Here is an 18,658-nt window from a genome sequence, read left to right as displayed (position 1 = left end):
CATGAATACATACTTATGTCTGAGCATATTGTGATGCAGATGTCTTTTTAAAGAGACCACTGTGTGATTCGACTGCTTTATTTGCATTAGCACTTTTCACAAAGTATTTCTTGGCCTTTACATTCATTGAAAGCATGCCAAATTCAGTCAGGTCTGAAATGCATGCTTTAGCCCTCCATACTGTTCTGCGGCCCTTCAGCTTCTCAGCTATCCAGATACAGTGCGCATAAACATTCAAAGATAGACATACAAAGAACCATAAACAGTCCACTTTACAAATGTGCAAACCATTAGTTAGATACACTCATGCTTTTAAAGGGAGGTATATTTTCTTCAATAGATCCACAGATCTTGAGTTTCATGGTCATAAAAACTATAGGATCATCTGGCACGTGGTCAAGATTAGTAGTTTATTTGCACCTTTTCATTTTTTATTTTATATTAATATTTTTAAACCTCAGCTAGAAGATCTAGAACACTATTTACCACATCTGATTGTTCACTTTCAGTTTTTAAAGTCCTTTTACTACTGTAAACCCTAATGCTGTAATTACTGGAAAAATCAATACTTGAAATGTCAAGTTTTGGGCTCAAAACTCAAATATATATGTTCCTTGAACTTATTTTTTTTATATATAGACTTAAGACTTTAAGTGTTAATAACTCAAACTATTGAGTACAAAATGTAGGCTATGGGGAATACCCATAATGCCTTGCGCTTGGATTATTAATTATGTTTTCTTGGTCAAAGGGAACATATGGGGGTATTTCATACTTTTTTTTGAGTATTATTTATATTGTTTTGTTGCAAATAGTTGTTTCGTGTGATGTCACCATTAGGGTGATCTATGTCCCCTTTGGTCAAGATTGACCCTGTTAACACCATCCCAGTTGTCTTTGTGCATGTGCAACTGAAATGTAGGCATGTATGCATGTTTGTGGAGAAATAAGTTTATTTAATGTCTGACCTAGAATCAGTAATAATCTTGTTTATATGAGCTGTATTATTGTATGATCTAAATTTGAGTCAATTCAATTAAAATTATTATAAACTGAGTCAAGTCAACTTATTAGGGTTTTCAGTGTAGATAAATGACTTGGACTTCTTGCGTATACAGTTGCTTTCTATGTTATTCATGATCCTCAAAAAGCCCCTGCAGATCCTCCATTGACTGCACATCATTTTGTTCGAGTTTAGACAGCTGTGTTATTTTCTGGGCATCAGTCCTGAGTTGCTAAAGGTCTTCAGTCAAAAATAAATAAAATAACGAAAGAGAAAAAAAAAAAATATAGTGGTGAGAAAAGAGAACAAACAACATGTCATAATTGTAATTATTTATGTTATCTTTATTGTGCATACAAAGAAATTTAAGGTGTGTAAAAAAATTTCTTACCCGAGAGGAATGAGGACAATTCCAGTGACTAGATTTAGCTGCTCCATGATCCAAACACAACTTGGAGCATTCAGCTATATGAAGAAAAAAAGAGCCAGAAACAAAATCATTCATTTATTATTATAGAGCAAGTGAAAATCCATTGAGACACACCCTCAAACATTATGTATAATAAATGTTGGTATTGGATTTTGCAGATACCAATACCAGACACTGTTTATTGTGCAACCAAAATCTCCAAAATAACCAGAAAAGAAAAAACAAATGATTTGGTGCATAACGCAGGACTTTTAACTACTGTATGAATAAGCCTGAAATACACCAGAAGGCTCTTATTTTGTAATGTCTGTGGTCCCAGCTCACACAAATATAAGGGAAACAAAACATGCACTCTTATAACCATCTACAGTGTATTACAATATAAACACTATAAAGTAAATGCTGTCATGTAGCCTAATAAATACAGTATGTGCAGTAATTCATCAACAGTAGATCATAATTTATCAGAAGTAGATCATCAGCAATCACTTGTTATAGGTTAATTGTCTGGTATTTAGGTAATCTGACATAATATACAGTAAAAACACACTTTTTTCCTTTTCCCTATGGACACCGTCAGTCAAAATCGACAAGAACATTAACATGAAATTATGATAATATCTGCTCAAAATCAAAAGTTCTTCGAAGTGCACTTCTTTATAACATTAGTTTAACAAATGTTACCCCCCTAAACCCCTAAAATAAAAAACCCTCCAGTGATGATCTGTCATTTGGCTCATCAATGCTAAGATTCATGTAATATATATAATCACCATGTGTGTATGGTCAGCACATTTGGCTGGACATCAAAAGACTTTGAAGCCATTTTTCTCAGTTTCAGTGTTGGCAAGATACTGCATTTTGACTTTGTAGGGCAGTATTGTATGTATACTACACTGTACAAATAAATGTAAAACTAACGTTGAGAGGGGAAATATTAGTGTCTGAGCCAGTCTTGTAGATCCAGTTCATTGTTTTCTGTAGAATCACAGCCTGATGTGTGAGATGTTTAAGGTACTCTAAACTCTCGCAGGTCTTCTCATGTTCTTCTCCGACCTATTGAAAAAAATTCATAAATGCAACAGTCAACACATTTAAATGAACACATCTGATTAAACCAGTTATCAAGTGATCAAAAACATATTCCATAAACGAAATAAATGATTTTGGAATTCTACTCACTTACCTGCTTCCTGTATATGCTGTAGCACTCCTTTTCATGACACAGTGCAGCACGGAAATCTCCTTTACTCTCATGCACCTTTGCCAATAAGTGATGACTACAAAGATAGACCAGAGAATCACTTCAGTTTTCAATTATGTTTCCTTAAAGGAATAGTTCACCCAAAAATGTAAAAATGTATTCACCCTCATTTGTTCCAAAAGTGTATGACTTTCTTGGAAAAAATATAAGGGTGAGTAAATTATGACATTATGATCATGATTTAGTGCTGACTGATTTGTTTGTGCTTAGTCTTCACCTTTGTGCTAGTTTAAGAGATGAGGGACCCTGATATTTGGAGGTCAGGACAAGGGCATTCTCCAGGAACTTAAGGGTGAGATCGCAGGCCATCATACTATGCAGCACAAGACCAATCTTAGTCTATACAGTAGATGGAAACAATATAAGTTTCAGTTAGACGATTAATGATAGATGCATTATTTTTTTTGTTTTCTTATTTCTTTATTACTTATTTTCCAAATTGAACCTTAAATTTAATTTGCATATACATTTACGAAGATATTTATGATCATTAATTTGGACAGTTGACAGATGGGCATTTACTTTTTGAAACCCTTTTTATTAAAATGTATATGAATGGATAAAGGAAAGCATATATTTTTTAGATGTCATTCCATTTCAGGTCACCATTTCTTAAAGTTTTTAATCACTTTTAATTAGAGGTAGGCCAATATATCGGTTTTACAGATTAATCAGTGCTGACAGTTGCTTTTTAGAATTATCAGTTATCTGGAGAAATGTATGCCAATACTTGTAGCCTCTATGTCTGTGCCTGTCATAGAAACGAAGGAATATGTTTTGTTTTTTAACATCCTATAAGTCGATTTTTAAAAACTATCAGCCGATTAATCGGTTATCGGCCTTTCCCACCACCTAGTTATCATATCGGCAAAATCCACTATCGGTCGACCTCTACTTTTAATCACCCTTTAGCTGTTTTTGTAGCTCACTTAAATGGTCCTGCAGTGAGACAAATGCATTTTTAATATTCCATGTAGTCTCTCAATTGATATGAGGTCATAAAAACTGCATGAATAATAATTATATACAAGAATTAGAAACATTTAGCTTATAGTAGTTTTATATGAAGTATATCAAGTCACACTGCAAAACACTGCAGTTACTACATGTCATGCCAACTACCCATTTTCACATTTAGCTAATGTTTTCAATGTCACTGTTCTTCATTATACATTGCTACCATTATGTCATACTGTAACTCACATCCAATAAAGCCATCTCAGGATGGTCCTCTCCACATACCAGGAGCATCAGGTAGCGAGCACGGTAAAGCAGTCGCAAAGCAGTTGCTGGCTGCCCACCAGCAAAACAATAAAGACCAAGATGCTTCTACACAAAGAGGAAACTAATTTAAAACACATCCAAATATATCAGACACAAACTACTGTAAGTCATATGTTCTTTTATACTCCTAACAAATATCAGCAGCAATGCAGTGTATGATATTGTTCATAAACAGCGTTTAATCTATCAAAATAAAAGTGAATACTCACATATTCCTGTATAGTGTGGGGATGCTCAATTCCCAGAACCCTCTCACTGATCATTACTGCCTTCTGCTGGTGACTGAGAGCCTAACAGCACAAAATCCAAGAGTGAATCCAAAGATAGGTTTTCAGTGTTTATTCATTTATCATTCTATAGCATAAATGTGATACCTCAGCGTAGTCACCAAGGATGTAGTGTATGCGTCCCAGCAGCCGTAGACAAATGCAGACATCCTGGTGCAGTGCACCATACACATTAGTGAAGAGACCCAGAGCCTGTCTGATTAACTCACAGCCCTCTTTCAGACAACCTGGTGATTCAAATGTGTATGAAATAGTTTAAATAGGCCTATTTGCTTTTTGTAAATGTTTTCATACAATTCAGGCAGAACTGACAGAAAAAAGTTTTATCCACTGAAAATCTATTTCTGTCTGGACAATAACAAATTAATACTTTATAAATAATCAAGTTGGAGAGATATAATTTAAAATATTACACAAAATTGAAAAAATTTAAATTCTTTCATCATTTACTCACCCTCATGCCATCCCAGATGTGTATGACTTTCTTCTGCTGAACACTGGAAATTTTTAGAAGAATATCTCAGCTCTGTAGGTTCATACAATGCAAGTGAATGGGTACCAAAAATGTGAAGCTCCAAAAGCACAAAAAGGCACCATAAAAGTAATCCTCAAGACTTCAGTGGTTAAATCCATGTTTTCAGAAGAGATATGATAGGTGTGGGTGAGAAACAGATCAATATTTAAGTCTTTTTTTTTTACTATAAATCTCACTTTTATAGTGAAAACGGACGTAAATATTGATCTGTTTCTCACTCACACCTATCATATCAATTCTGAAGATATGGATTTAACCACTGGAGTCGTGTGGATTACTTTTATGCTGACTTTTTTGTACTTTTTGAAGCTTCAAAGTTCTGACCACCATTCACTTGCATTGTGAGGACCTACAGAGCTGAAATATTATTCTACAAATCTTCGTTTGTGTTCAGCAGAAGAAAGAAAGACATATACATCTGAGATGACATGGGGGTGAGTAAATGATGAGAGAATTTTCATTTTTGGGTGAACTATCTCTTTAACAATGTGATTTCTCACATTCCATTTGGAGTCAGATTAATAAGTATGTCAGTGATGATGTATTTGATCTGTTATATTTTATCAATCCTTATAAAAATACAACTCACAAAGGCAGGGATTTGACTGGAAATCAAGAAGATTGCAGCATCTTTTAGCTGCTGTTTCTGTTTCTGGATATCTTTTATACTTTCCTTGGGAAAACACACACCTACTGAGAGAAGAAATCCACACAAAAATTACATTAGTTCATTTGGCAGATACTTTTATCCAAAGCAACTTACATTCAAAGTAGCCTATATGTTTTACCAGTATGTGTGTTCCCTGGGAGTCAAACCTATGAGCTTAGCATTGCTAGCGTCATGCTTTTTCAGTTGAGCAAACTATAGGACAGTTACTATCTAAGAACAGTAGTGTTCATTGTTTTATAGTGTCATTCATTTTTAATCACTTTGACCTAGAAACACATTTTGAGTTGTATGCACTAATGTAAAAAGGAAACTCTCAGCCAACATTTAAATAATTTTATATCTGTCACATTTTGGAGAGGAATCATTACAATCATCTCATTAGAAAGCTGATACTTTGCTATTTACTTTATTGCATATAACTCAAAATGTGTTTCTGGGTCAAAGTGACTCAACATGATGGAGCAGGGTAAAAATATAGTCCTATGGGTATTTCTAACATTATCTACTGTACACGTTTACAGTCTAGGACTGTAAGGTTGAACAGAATAAGATGCATCAAGCTAACCAACACACCTGCAGAGAAGATGATAGGGTTGAATTGTATATCAAAGGTATTCCTGAGAGAGGAGAAGATATGTTTAATTGAAGAATCCTGCTGGATATTGTTTACAGGTGCAGTTTTTAAGAGTATCAGTTTCTTCATACTGTTCTGTAAGTGCCACAGCAGTTAAGGGGAGCTAAGTGGTGGTACTGGAATCACTCTGTACTGGAGATGTGCCACCAGGTTTGGTGATGTCATTCTCTGTACTTTGTGAAACCGTCTCTATGAATATCTGGTAACTGAGGCAATATACACATATACATAAAATTGTTTAACACAAAACTTGACATAAAGTTCACAGAATTATACAAAACTATTTGCAGGTGACATTGTTGAATGAGAAACTAGTAATTGACTGAATACTGAACTTAAAGGGATAATTTACCCAAAAATGAAAATTCTCTCATTATTTACTCACCCTCATGCCATCCCAGATGTGTATGACTTTCTTTCTTTTACTGAACAGAAATGAAGATTTTTAGAAGAATATTTCAGCTCTGTAGGTCCATACAATGCAATGAATGGTGGCCAGAACTTTGAAGCACCAAAATGCATATAAACACAGCATAAAAGGAATCCATAAGACTCCAGTGGTTTAATTCATGTCTTCAGAAGTGATATGTTAGGTGTTGGTGAGAAACAGATCAATATTTAAGTCAGTTTTTACCCAAAATTCTCATCCCTGCCCAGATTTATAGTAAAAAAGGACTTAAATATTGATCTGTTTCTCACCCACACCTAACATATCACTTCTGAAGATATAGATTTAACTACTGGTGTCTTATGGATTACTTTTACGCTGCCTTTACGTCCTTTGGGAGCTTCAAAAAGTTGGTACTTATTCACTTGCATTGTATTGAATTCAGTTGCATTAATTTGTGTTCAGCAGAAGAAAGGACATGCACATCTGGGATGGCATGAGGGTGAGTAATTAATGAGAGAATTTTTATTTTGGGATTAACAATTCCTTTAACACGATGTTTTGATGAATATCGCGGGCCATCTTTTCAACACAATGTCAGGCTAACTTCTATTGTTTAGCGCTAAACACATGCAAGTTCTTGCTTGTTACTGTGAACATGCAATGGACGTCAACATTTTCACTGAAAAATTACATAAATTCCGTATCGTATGCCTTCAGACATCTTGCAATATGATGCATGAGCGGCATTGGACAACTTTTATGATACTTTTTAAGCTTTATAGTGAGGCAGTATCAACTGCTATTATATAAAAATGGCCCTAATATTCATTAAAAGTTCACCTTTTGTGTTCCGAATAAGAAAGAAACTCATGCAGGTTTAGGAAGATGAGTGAATTATGACATAATTTTCATTTTTGGATGAACTATTTCTTTAATATAAACAGTATTAGAATTATTGCCTTGGTGAATCTCACAAAACCTATCAACAACATATCCGATTCTTATTCCTCCTTAAAAATAAATAAATTAATGAGGTCTGTTTTATTTAGAAAATTTAAATTGTTGCATTGTGACATTACTTTCATGCCAGCTAAGCAGATTTCCTCCCCAAATTCTCATTTTAATTTTGATTTTTACTTTCGATTATTCTCAATGATGATTCTCATATACTTATTACTATAAAACAATCATATTTTTTACATTACAGTAATGAGAGTTGGGGGAAAATATGCTTAATTATAAGGAGAATAAAATAAACAGTCTTAATGTAAACAGTCCCAAAAATGACTTAATTTGTATTATGCAAAATATAATTCCTATCTTTGGATTTTGGGGTGAAATATGACTTGGACATGTTCTTGACAAGTTTCTTTAGATTAACCTGTGTTTTCATCATAGGAAAGGTTAATATATTAATGTCTACCTGTACTCAACATAGGCCTCAATGAGCTCCTGTCTCAGACAGACCAGGCGATGAGGATGTTGCTTTGGGAAACCCAACTGTTGACTCACAGGATTTAAATCCTCCACAGGAAGGAAGTTGAGATCAGGTGGGAAGGTAAAAAGTAGATCCAGGATGTAGTGACGTCCATCATTACCCACAATGCCCTTGTGCTCCACCGAGGAACACAACTCGACCACTGTATCATCTTTGTTTAGCACTAAGTGGTGCTGCACTCTCAGCTTCTTACTGGGTTTGTCAAGCAGCTCCAGATACCTAAAGAGAGATTAAAACCAGTTTAGTTTAGTTTGAACATTTAGGGTACTAGTGTACATATATTGCTTCTATATTAAATAATTTGACAATTAAAATTCTGTCATTTACTCACCTGCAAGTTGGTCCAAACCAGTATGACTTTCTTATTTCTTACTTTCTTATGTGGAACCAAAAAGGAGATGTTAGGCAGAAAGTTGGCCTCAGTCACCATTCACTTTCATTTAATCTTTTTTCTTCATATAAAGGTTTTGTGTTCCTTTTGTGTTCAGCAGAAGAATTATGTTAAAATATATAGTCATACGGGTTTGGAACAACATAAGATTGAGCAAATGATGACAGAATTTAAATTTCTGGTTGAAACATCCATTTAAGAGCCCCAAAATAAGGTTTTACCTGTCATTAGAGACAACGGTTTTGCCAAAGTCGATGGAGCCATAGATAACATTCTGTTCTTGGTCACGCTCAAGAATTCCTGGCACGATAGTTTGCGCAGTGACACGGTAGCCACGGTAATCAGTCACTACAGAGTCAAGCAGGTACAGGCCCTCGGAATCCACTGCCCAGTAAGCCCTCACGCCATTCAGGTTGAGAATGGGGGCAGCATGGGCCGCAGCCTCCCCACCCAAATCTCTGTATTGATCCCGCACATCAAAGCGCAAACTGAAGAAAATGTTGTTCCAGATGAACATCTGTTGTTTTGGTTCTTCACTAGGGTTGATGGGCATCACATTACCATCTATTACTGCCATGGCTCCTCGAGTGGCTGTGCTCACAAAATCACTGTTAGCCTGATGAAGTTAAAGGTGATAATTATTTGTTCAGTTATTACAAAAAGAAAAAATAAGGTGGTATTCTGGATACAGCCGTCGCCTTCATTCCAATTAGAACCAAAAAGGGGTTTTACCGCCTTAGGGGCTGTTCAGACCGAACACTGTTTTGCTTCCATCTGCACTGTTTTTGAATAGCTTTCATTGTAAATAAGAGCTAAACGTATGTATTTGAATGTTTCTCCATATCTCTGTGTTTGTTAGCGTCTCAGGCAGGAGCTTCGCATGTTTTTAGACGGCATATCAAGTTAAAAACAACTTACATTTTTAAAAAGCGTCTCGCAAAATCCTGTGTTCTGTTCTGTTCGTTGCGCTGCATCAGATTCAGAATCAGCTTTACTGCCAAGTATGCTTACACATACAAGGAATTTGTTTTGGTGACAGGAGCTTCCAGTGCACAAACAATACAACAAGACAGAGATAATAATAAAAAAATAGAATAAAAATAAAAAGTGAATAGAAAATATAGTATATATAGAAAACCCCCCCAAAACAGTAAAGATTTACAAAGGTAAGCTTTTTGATGACCCAGAAATGTTACATCTATATCAGTTGAGTGACATATTCAAAGTCAGTGTGAATATATAACCTAATATTTCAAAATAGCAGGATTTTTTAAAAATACAGCCATGTCATAATTATTCAACCCCTATTGCATGTAGCTGTTTCTTAAATATGTAAGGCTACACAAGTAATTTTTTAAAACAAAATTAAGTCATCAATCTGCAATGGCACTTATTTAAGTTTTAAAATTTAAGTTTAGCGTTGTAAGAAAAAATTTAATTTTATGCAAAAAATGCAATTAAAAATAAGATGTCTCAAAAGCTAATAGAGGAGATTATTTCATTACACAAGAAAGGTCATGGCTAAAAGTACATTTCCAAGGCACTTCAATTTCCAATAGACAAAGTTGGCAGCACCATTCATACATGGTACATATGGTACAACAGCAACCTTCTTGGGGTGTGGAAGAAAGCAAAACTTCACCAAGGGAAATGTTGACTTGAATATTCAAGAAATAATTAGGAAAGACCTGTGGAGTCCTGGAAGAATGTTTTATAGATGTATGACACTAAACAGAAATGAGTTTTAGACCCATGGGTCAGCAGGACTTCTGGAGTAAGATGACAAGGTGATAACAAGAACGACACCATCCCCACAGTCAAGCATGGAGGTGGGTCAGTCCTATTATGGGGGTGTCCGAAGCCTGAGAACACTTACCTGAAACATTTATTTGCTTTTATTAAGGATAAAGGATGCTCCACAAATGATTGACTTTGGGGGTTGAACATTTTTGGCATGACATTTATGGAGAGAATTAGTTATTTTTTATTTTAAAATTTGGGTAAACTGAACACTTCTCAAAATCACTCAAATGTGTATTAAAAACTTACTTTGACTGTTTACTGAGGTTTTAGTTGATGTGTTTTAATTCACATCACCAGAATGTATTGCTGGTCAGGGGGGTTGAATAATTTTGATTGCAACTGTATATATATATATATATATATATATATATATATATATATATATATATATATATATACGTATGTACAATATACAAATACAATCTGTTATATACAGAAGCAAGGGAATGTAAAATATTCTGCAGTAGGGTTGTCCATTGTACAAGAACATTCGTTTGTGCATTGATTGGATTTTCACCTCTAGTTAATAATTCAGTGTAACTTTTCCTTTGCCCCATGTCCTGATGGTATTATGAAGTTATCTTAACTTTATGTTTTTTGCCTCTGGATTTTGATTGTTTTTGTATATACTTTGTTTGTGTTATTCGTACCTTTATTATACATATTTGTACTTTGGGTTTTGTTGGCTTTATATATGTATGTATGTATATTTTTATATATATATATATTTTACACACTGGTGGCCAAAAGTTTGGAATAAAGTACAGATTTTGCTGTTTCGAAAAATTGGTACTTTAATTCACCAAAGTGGCATTCAGCTGATCCCAAAGTATAGTCAGGACGTTACTGATGTAAAAAACAGCAACATCACTATTTGAAAAAAGTCATATTTGATCAAATCTAGACAGGCCCCATTTCCAGCAGCCATCACTCCAACACCTTATCCTTGAGTAATCATGCTAAATTGCTAATTTGGTTCTAGAAAATCACTTGCCATTATATCATTAAATGAAGCTTAACATTGTCTTTGTGTTTGTTTTTGAGTTGCCACAGTATGCAATAGACTGGCATGTCTTAAGGTCAATATTAGGTCAAAAATGGCCAAAAAAAAGAAACTGCTTTCTCTAGAAACTCGTCAGTCAATTATTGTTTTGAGGAATGAAGGCTATACAATGCTTGAAATTGCCAAAAACCTGAAGATTTCATACAAAGGTGTACACTACAGTCTTCAAAGTCAAAGGACAACTGGCTCTAACAAGGACAGAAAGAAATGTGGAAGGCCAGATGTACAACTAAACAAGAGGATAAGTACATCAGAGTCTCTAGTTTGAGAAATAGACGCCTCACATGTCCTCAGCTGACAGCTTCATTGAATTCTACCCGCTCAACACCAGTTTCATGTACAACAGTAAAGAGAAGACTCAGGAGTGCAGGTCAGACATTTCTCTGTCTGGTAGGGCTAATTTTTTTAAACATAACTTACTGATTTACGTAGAACCCACGAGTTGACGCTGTTATACTGAAGTGTCTGTCTTCCATTGTGACCACATTAAGATACATGAGGTCTCCGTGCATCTTTCTTTTTCCAGGAGGTGGATTCCAGCTACTCATGCTCAGAATCTTCAAGCACTCTGTTAGCTGTTTGTAAAATGAAGAAGTACATATTATCCCCCTAAACTCAATACCAATACATTTGGTTCAGTAGCACATTTTTAATGCAATTATTATTTTAACCCCATCATTTTCTAAATATTTGCACATACCCTAAAGCCCTACCTTCCCAAAGTTAGTTTGAGGTTGCAGAAGTACCTGTAAATGCTCCTTACAACCAGGAAGAATGTGATCTGGAGGGCTGCAGACAGCATGCTTCATCCCATCACCTCTTCTCTTAGGCTTGTAGCTCTCTGGAATATAATTCAGGTTTATAAATAACACAATATCTAATTTTATCCAAACACACAAACATAGGAATTTGTGTTTATGAAACACGTGATCTGTAAGTTGTATGTTACCGTCCATACGTTCTTCTGTGAAATAGCTGAGAAATGACAGTGAGCTGCCCTCCACTCCATTATAGCCATCAGTAAGGTCCAGGCTCTTTAAAAGGTCTCTGACATGGCGTAGATGGATGCACACTTCTCGAACTGTGTATGGGTCTGAGTTTTAGTTAAAAAGGAACGCGAAGACAAATTTATTAAAGATAACATCTTTTTGAATATTTGACAGTTTAATACTTTCATAAAATTTGGGAGTTTAAAATTTGAAATGTGATTTTAGAAGAAAAAAAAATAGATCTCAAAAGGTTTACCATTTGATGAAGTTTTAAAGGAATAGTTCATTCAAAAATGAAAATTCTGTCATAATTTAATCAGCCTAATGTTCTTCCAAACCTGTATTAAACCTGTACAGTGGTTTAATCTATGTCTTCTGAAGTGATCTAATAGATTTTGGGTGATAACAGTCCAAAATGTAACTCCTTTTTAACTATAAATCTTAAAATCATCAGTCTTCTTGGCGATCATTATTTCAGACTCGAATACACTTCCTGACACCATCTAGTGCTCTGCACATTTCAAGCTCTAAGAGGTGTAATCATCAGGATTTTGCCAAGAAACTACAATAGCAAGATGTACAGTCAAAAATGGTTTACATTTGGGTCTGTTTTCACCCAAAACCGATTGGATCGCTTCAGAAGACATGATATTAAACCACTGGAGTCATATGGATTACTTTTATGCTGCCTTTATGTGCTTTTTGAGGCTTCAAGTCAGTTTTGGTCACCATTCACTTGCATTGTTAGGAGTCAGGACCTACAGAGCTGAGATATTCTTGTAAAAATCTTTGTTTGTGTTCAGCAAAAGATAGTCATACACATCTGGGGTGGCATGATTAGAGAATTTTCCTTTTTTGGGTGAATTATGCTTTAAGGCTTAAGGCCTGTTCACGCTAAATCCGTGACGATTTTGCAAAACGAACTTCTACCGGAAGGTCTATTCGCACAGAGTCCATAAAAACATGACATGAAAAATGTCACTCCTGTACGGTTGGCGGCGCTGTTGCAGTGCTGTTGTTATACCAGTCTCCTCTCCGAACCCTTCAGCTGTTAGAGATTAAAATAATAAATGCTGTTAAAGCATTTATTTACCTAATTCAGCATAACTGTTTCATTATGTTCTTTCCATGGTCTTGATGCATTCTGATCAGTATTAATCTGTTTGTTTTTTAATGCCAGTGAGATGAGTAAAGAGCACTGTTGCATAATGTCCTATTTATATTTGCACATGTATTTATCTATGAGCAGGGCCGTAGCTAGTGGGGTGAAAGGTGGTAATGATTCTAGGGGCCAAGAGTCCCCACAACAAATTCTAAACTGTATTTTTTAATAGGAAAGGGGCTCAGAGCAATGTACAGTCAGAGGGCCCAGATTACCTTGCTACGGCCCTGTCTATGAGTATCTTCCAAATGAACTCCAGAACCCAACTTCTCTTTTTAGAATGTCTGGTTAGTATAATACAAGGTACAGTGATATACTGTCTAAAACATTGCATGTAAGGAATATTTTTTGGGACATTTTACTACGAGCTAGTGCAAACGAATTGCTGAACGTCGCTGCTATTTTTAATGCCATGAGAATATACAGGGACATTAATATGCATATTAAATAATGTACATTAAGACAATAACACCATAAGCAGACTTTCAAAAACAGAACGGGTTTATGTTTGCAGTACCAAGGGCTCATGAACTGCAACTATTTATTTTTAAGTAAATAATTTTCGGGTATGTATCAGCTCGGTATGTATAGCATCATCGGAATCCATTGTTACCGTACAAAAGCTCGTTCAGAACGAACGTTCCTACCGAAAAAACGGGTTTGGTGTGAACAGGCCTTTACTTGGAATGAGGTACGTATTCCCTAATCAACTAATTTTGAATTAGATTTATCCTAATAAATCTTAGGGGCTTACCCTCCACCACCCTCAGAACTGAGCCCTCTTGAAGGACTGGAATGGATCTAAGGTTGGTAAAGTTGTCAAGTGTGACTCCACTGAGCTGCATGGAGAAACAGGTACGCTGGCAGGTCTCCTCCCGGTCCATCATTACTTGCTTGATCTCCTGTTCCATCGTGAAAGGTAATACCTTAAAAGGATAGTTCACCCAAAAATGAAATAATTTGATCATTTACTCTTACCCTTATGCCATTGCAAACCAGTTTAACTTTCTTTTTTCCATACAGCGAAAGTGAATGTGGACTGAGGCTGTAAATACCTAACTTTCTGCCCAATATCGCATTTTGTGTTCCACAGAATAAAATGAAAGTCATACAGTTTTGGAAAAGCATGACGGTGAGTAAATAATGACAGAATTTTTATTTTTGTGTGAACTCTCTCTTTAAGTCCAGGATGAATCTAGAGTCCACTGTATTGGCATGTTTATTTATAAGCAGACATATAGAAAGCAGCTAATTTTGAGTTTCAACAAGTGACAAGCCCTTACCTGGAAATCAGTGGGTTCTGTGCCTGGAGCCTGGATCTTGATGGTGAACACTGCATCGTCAGATGGGTCCATGTCAGGAACAGCATGTAGCTCTTGTTGTTCGATGCCACAGTCGACCTGTTCTGTCATATTATTTGCTTGAGTGTCCAGCACATGGCCACTGAGCATGGTGTCTTTTGGAATCAAAAGAATAGAAATCATAAGTTTATTACTAACAGGATACAAAAATGGCTTCAAAATAATATTTTAATCATTTCTTTTGACTTTAGTACAATAATGATGTAAAAGCCAATTATTCAGTTTTGCAAACAACATTCTACATGCTTACTATTTTTCTCATACAGTATAATTGGCTTTTTATACATGAAAATGTATAGCTGCCTTAAAATATTATGAAGGGGTCCATTGCAAGGGGCTCATCCAACCTGATCTCATTCAATCATGTTACCTATATTTTTGCAAAATTATTATTATGTGGCTCGTTGAACATATCGTCAGTTTTCTGGTGAAATGAACACTAGGGGCACTAAAACAACAATGACTTTTATTCTCCTTTCGCACAAATCAAGAGTTGGGATGCACCGATATAAATATTTTTGACCGATACCGATTTTAACAACAACCACCACCAAAAAACAATAAGCTGATTTTTTTGCCACTTACCTTATTTTGTCACCAGATTTTACTTTGGAATTTTGCTTTTTAAAATGTACAAAGAGGTACAAAAGTAAATAAACAATAAAAAGAAAAATAAACAATTTCCATTGAGCATTGAATCTGTTGTACACATGACAGGCCAAAACTTTAAATAGAGACCCAATGAAAGATAAATAGAAGATAGAAAATAAATACAAAAACTTTTGCACTTCTGTTTTTGAGGACATTACAACAGAAATAGAACATTACAAATTCATACTATGCATATGTTGGGCAATTCCATGAAAATGTCAAACACATGGAAAAATAAAAGTTTAAACCAAAGAAACAAAACCCTCTTTTAAATACTGTATTATAGTGGTATAATGGACAATAGATATTGCCATCCAGACTGCTAGAGGGCGCCGCTTGCTCACACTGCTCTGACTGAAGCGCTGAATGCAGAGACGCAGTCTTTTAAGTAATCGCGCAATTGGCCTCGCATCGGCCATATTGCGATTTCAATCTTAATTCAATCAATCATGCAGCATCATACCGATGTCTCAAAAGTCAAAATCTTCTACATATTGTGGCTATTATTATTTTTGGATTGTGCATTTGAATTCACAGAGTTTTTAACACTTGTGTTACTTATTAATTATAAATAAACCATTTAACCATTAAACCATGCTGATGGTTTTATTTGGTCAATAATTGGCCAATAAAAATCATCAGCCAATACATTGGTGCATCCCTAATCACGAGTAAAACTGCAGATTGTCAGTTTAGAAACACTTTTTGCTCTGTTCTTCACACAATGATATCTTATGACATCTACACACTTTTACTGTAGTGCACGACATTTTAACATTTGCATTACATAACCAACTACAAGCTTGTTCAAGTGCAATAAAATTGTATTGCAGTTCAACTTGTAGAGCATAGCGTTTGCAACTCCAAGGACAGTGGTATGAGTCCTGATGAGCACAAAAGTCAACATTTGAGCCAAAAGTGTCATAGAAACACCATAAAATGACAAGGTTGATTCAGCAATTGCATTTTTCGTGTCACATTAGCGTTTTATGACACTATCGGTTAAGTTTAGGCTGAAGGATTAAAGTACACTGGCGCCCAAAAGTTTGGAATAATGTACAGATTTTGCTGTTTCGGAAGGAAATTGGTACTTTAATTCATCAAAGTGGCATTCAACTGATCACAAAGTGTAGTCAGGACATTAAAACAGCACCATTACTATTTGAAAAAAGTCATTTTTGATCAAATCTAGACAGGCCCCATTTCCAGCACCCATCACTCCAACACCTTATCCTTGAGTAATCATGATAAATTGCTAATTTGGTTCTAGAAAATCACTTGCCATTATATCAAACACAGCTGAAAGCTGTTTGCTTCGTTAAATGAAGCTTAACATTGTCTTTGTGTTTGTTTTTGAGTTGCCACAGTATGCAATAGACTGGCATATCTTAAAATCAATATTATGTCAAAAATGGCAAAAAAAGAAAACAATTTTTCTAGAAACTCGTCAGTCAATCATTGTTTTGAGGAATGAAGGCTATACAAGGCTTGAAATTGCCAAAAAACTGAAGATTTCATACAAAGGTATACACTACAGTCTTCAAAGTCAAAGGACAACTGGCTCTAACAAGGACAGAAAGAGATGTGGAAGGCCAAATGTACAACTAAACAAGAGGATAAGTACATCAGAGTCTCTAGTTTGAGAAATAGACGTCTCACATGTCCTCAGCTGACAGCTTCATTGAATTCTACCCGCTCAACACCAGTTTCATGTACAACAGTAAAGAGAAGACCCTGGGGTGCAGGCCTTATGGGAAGAATTGCAAAGAAAACAAAAATAAATGGTTAGAGTGGTCAAAGAAACAGACAATGGACAACAGATAATTGGAAAAGAGTGTTATGGATTTTAACCCCATTGAGCTTTTGTGGGATCAGCTAGACTGTAAGGTGCGTGAGAAGTGCCCGATAAGACAGCCACATCTATGGCAAGTGCTACAGGAAGTGTGGGGTGAAATGTCACCTGAGTATCTGGACAAACTGACAGCTAGAATGCCAAGGACCCGAAAAGCTGACATTGCTGCACGTGGACGATTTTTTGATGAGAACACTTTGAAGTAGTTTAAGAATTTCTGAATTTTTTTTTTCAAATTGTAATAGTAATTTTTCATGTTATTAATGTTCTGACTATACATTGTGATCAGCTGAATGCCACTTTGGTGAATAAAAGTACCAATTTCTTTCCATAAGAGCACAATCTGTACATTATTCCAAACTTTTGGCTGCCAATGTAGATTTTGTTGATTTTATACTCGATGTAAAATGTCATCTGTTTAGGAGAAAATGTAACTCACTTTTAGCTCCACAGTGGACATTTCACCTTGGAACTGCTGCAATATGTGTAAGTAACTACATAATGTCATTTTGCTGAAATGTAGCCAGTCACATCTTTTTCTTGAGATCAGGCTAGGATCATCCTATTTGAGGGTCCTTGGCATCAAAAAGATTGAAAAACCCTGGTTTAGGACGATGATAGTCCTTCAAATTGTACCCAAAAGGTATTTCTAAATCTGTATAAGCATATTCAGTATCTACAATAAGAAGCCTAATTTGATATTAATGAACAAACAGGACTCTCAACACTGCAAAGTCACAAACACCTGACAGAATACACACCTGTAAAGTTCGGAGTGGCCAGGAACAACTTATCAACCACATAAAGGGTTAAGCGTTCAGTCTGGTCTGGTCTCTGTTTTAATTGGATTGGTCCAGAATCCCGCAGTGATGGTGTTTGGCTCTGGTTTAGGGCGTCCAGGTCCCACTGCTTCTGTTCTACATCCTTCTTTGTCCATATTGGATCTTGGTCCATCTGTGTTAGACTTTGCTCCAACTCCCCAAACTCATGCTCCACCATCCCACAGCTCGTGTCTGTCAGGTGTTCTTCCATTTCCATTGGCTGTTGCACTACATCAGACGTTTTCTTCTCAATACAATCCAAGTGAGTGGAAATGTTCTCTTCTGCATTAGTCGCAGCTTGCTCATTAACATGCTCGGTCTCTATAATATTCATTTCTAGTGTCACGACAGACAGTGCATTATGTTGTTGCACAGCCTGGTCCTCAGAGTCACCTGGTTGTGCTAATAATTCCCAGTTTTGTGCTTGTCTTTGCTTCTTGGGAAGTAAAGGATGCTCAGGACTTTGCCCAAGAAACGTTTTACAGCTGTCTATTCCCTGTCCACGAGTGCATATTCAGTTTTGTTGCAGAACATCATTAGCAGCAGTTGTTTGTAAAGGTACTAGGTAT

General features: G+C 35.8%; 1 pseudogene; it reads right to left on the bottom strand.

Moving 5' to 3' along the window:
- Positions 1 to 125: 125 nt before the first annotated feature.
- LOC127428772 (clustered mitochondria protein homolog) lies at positions 126 to 18,423 on the bottom strand (annotated as a pseudogene).
- Between the last annotated feature and the right edge of the window lie 235 nt (positions 18,424 to 18,658).

Source organism: Myxocyprinus asiaticus, chromosome 38 (assembly GCF_019703515.2).
Source record: "Myxocyprinus asiaticus isolate MX2 ecotype Aquarium Trade chromosome 38, UBuf_Myxa_2, whole genome shotgun sequence".
In the NCBI taxonomy this organism is placed as follows: Eukaryota; Metazoa; Chordata; class Actinopteri; order Cypriniformes; family Catostomidae; genus Myxocyprinus; species Myxocyprinus asiaticus.
Note: the sequence above shows the minus strand (reverse complement) of the source record. Positions and strands in the feature narration are given on the sequence as shown.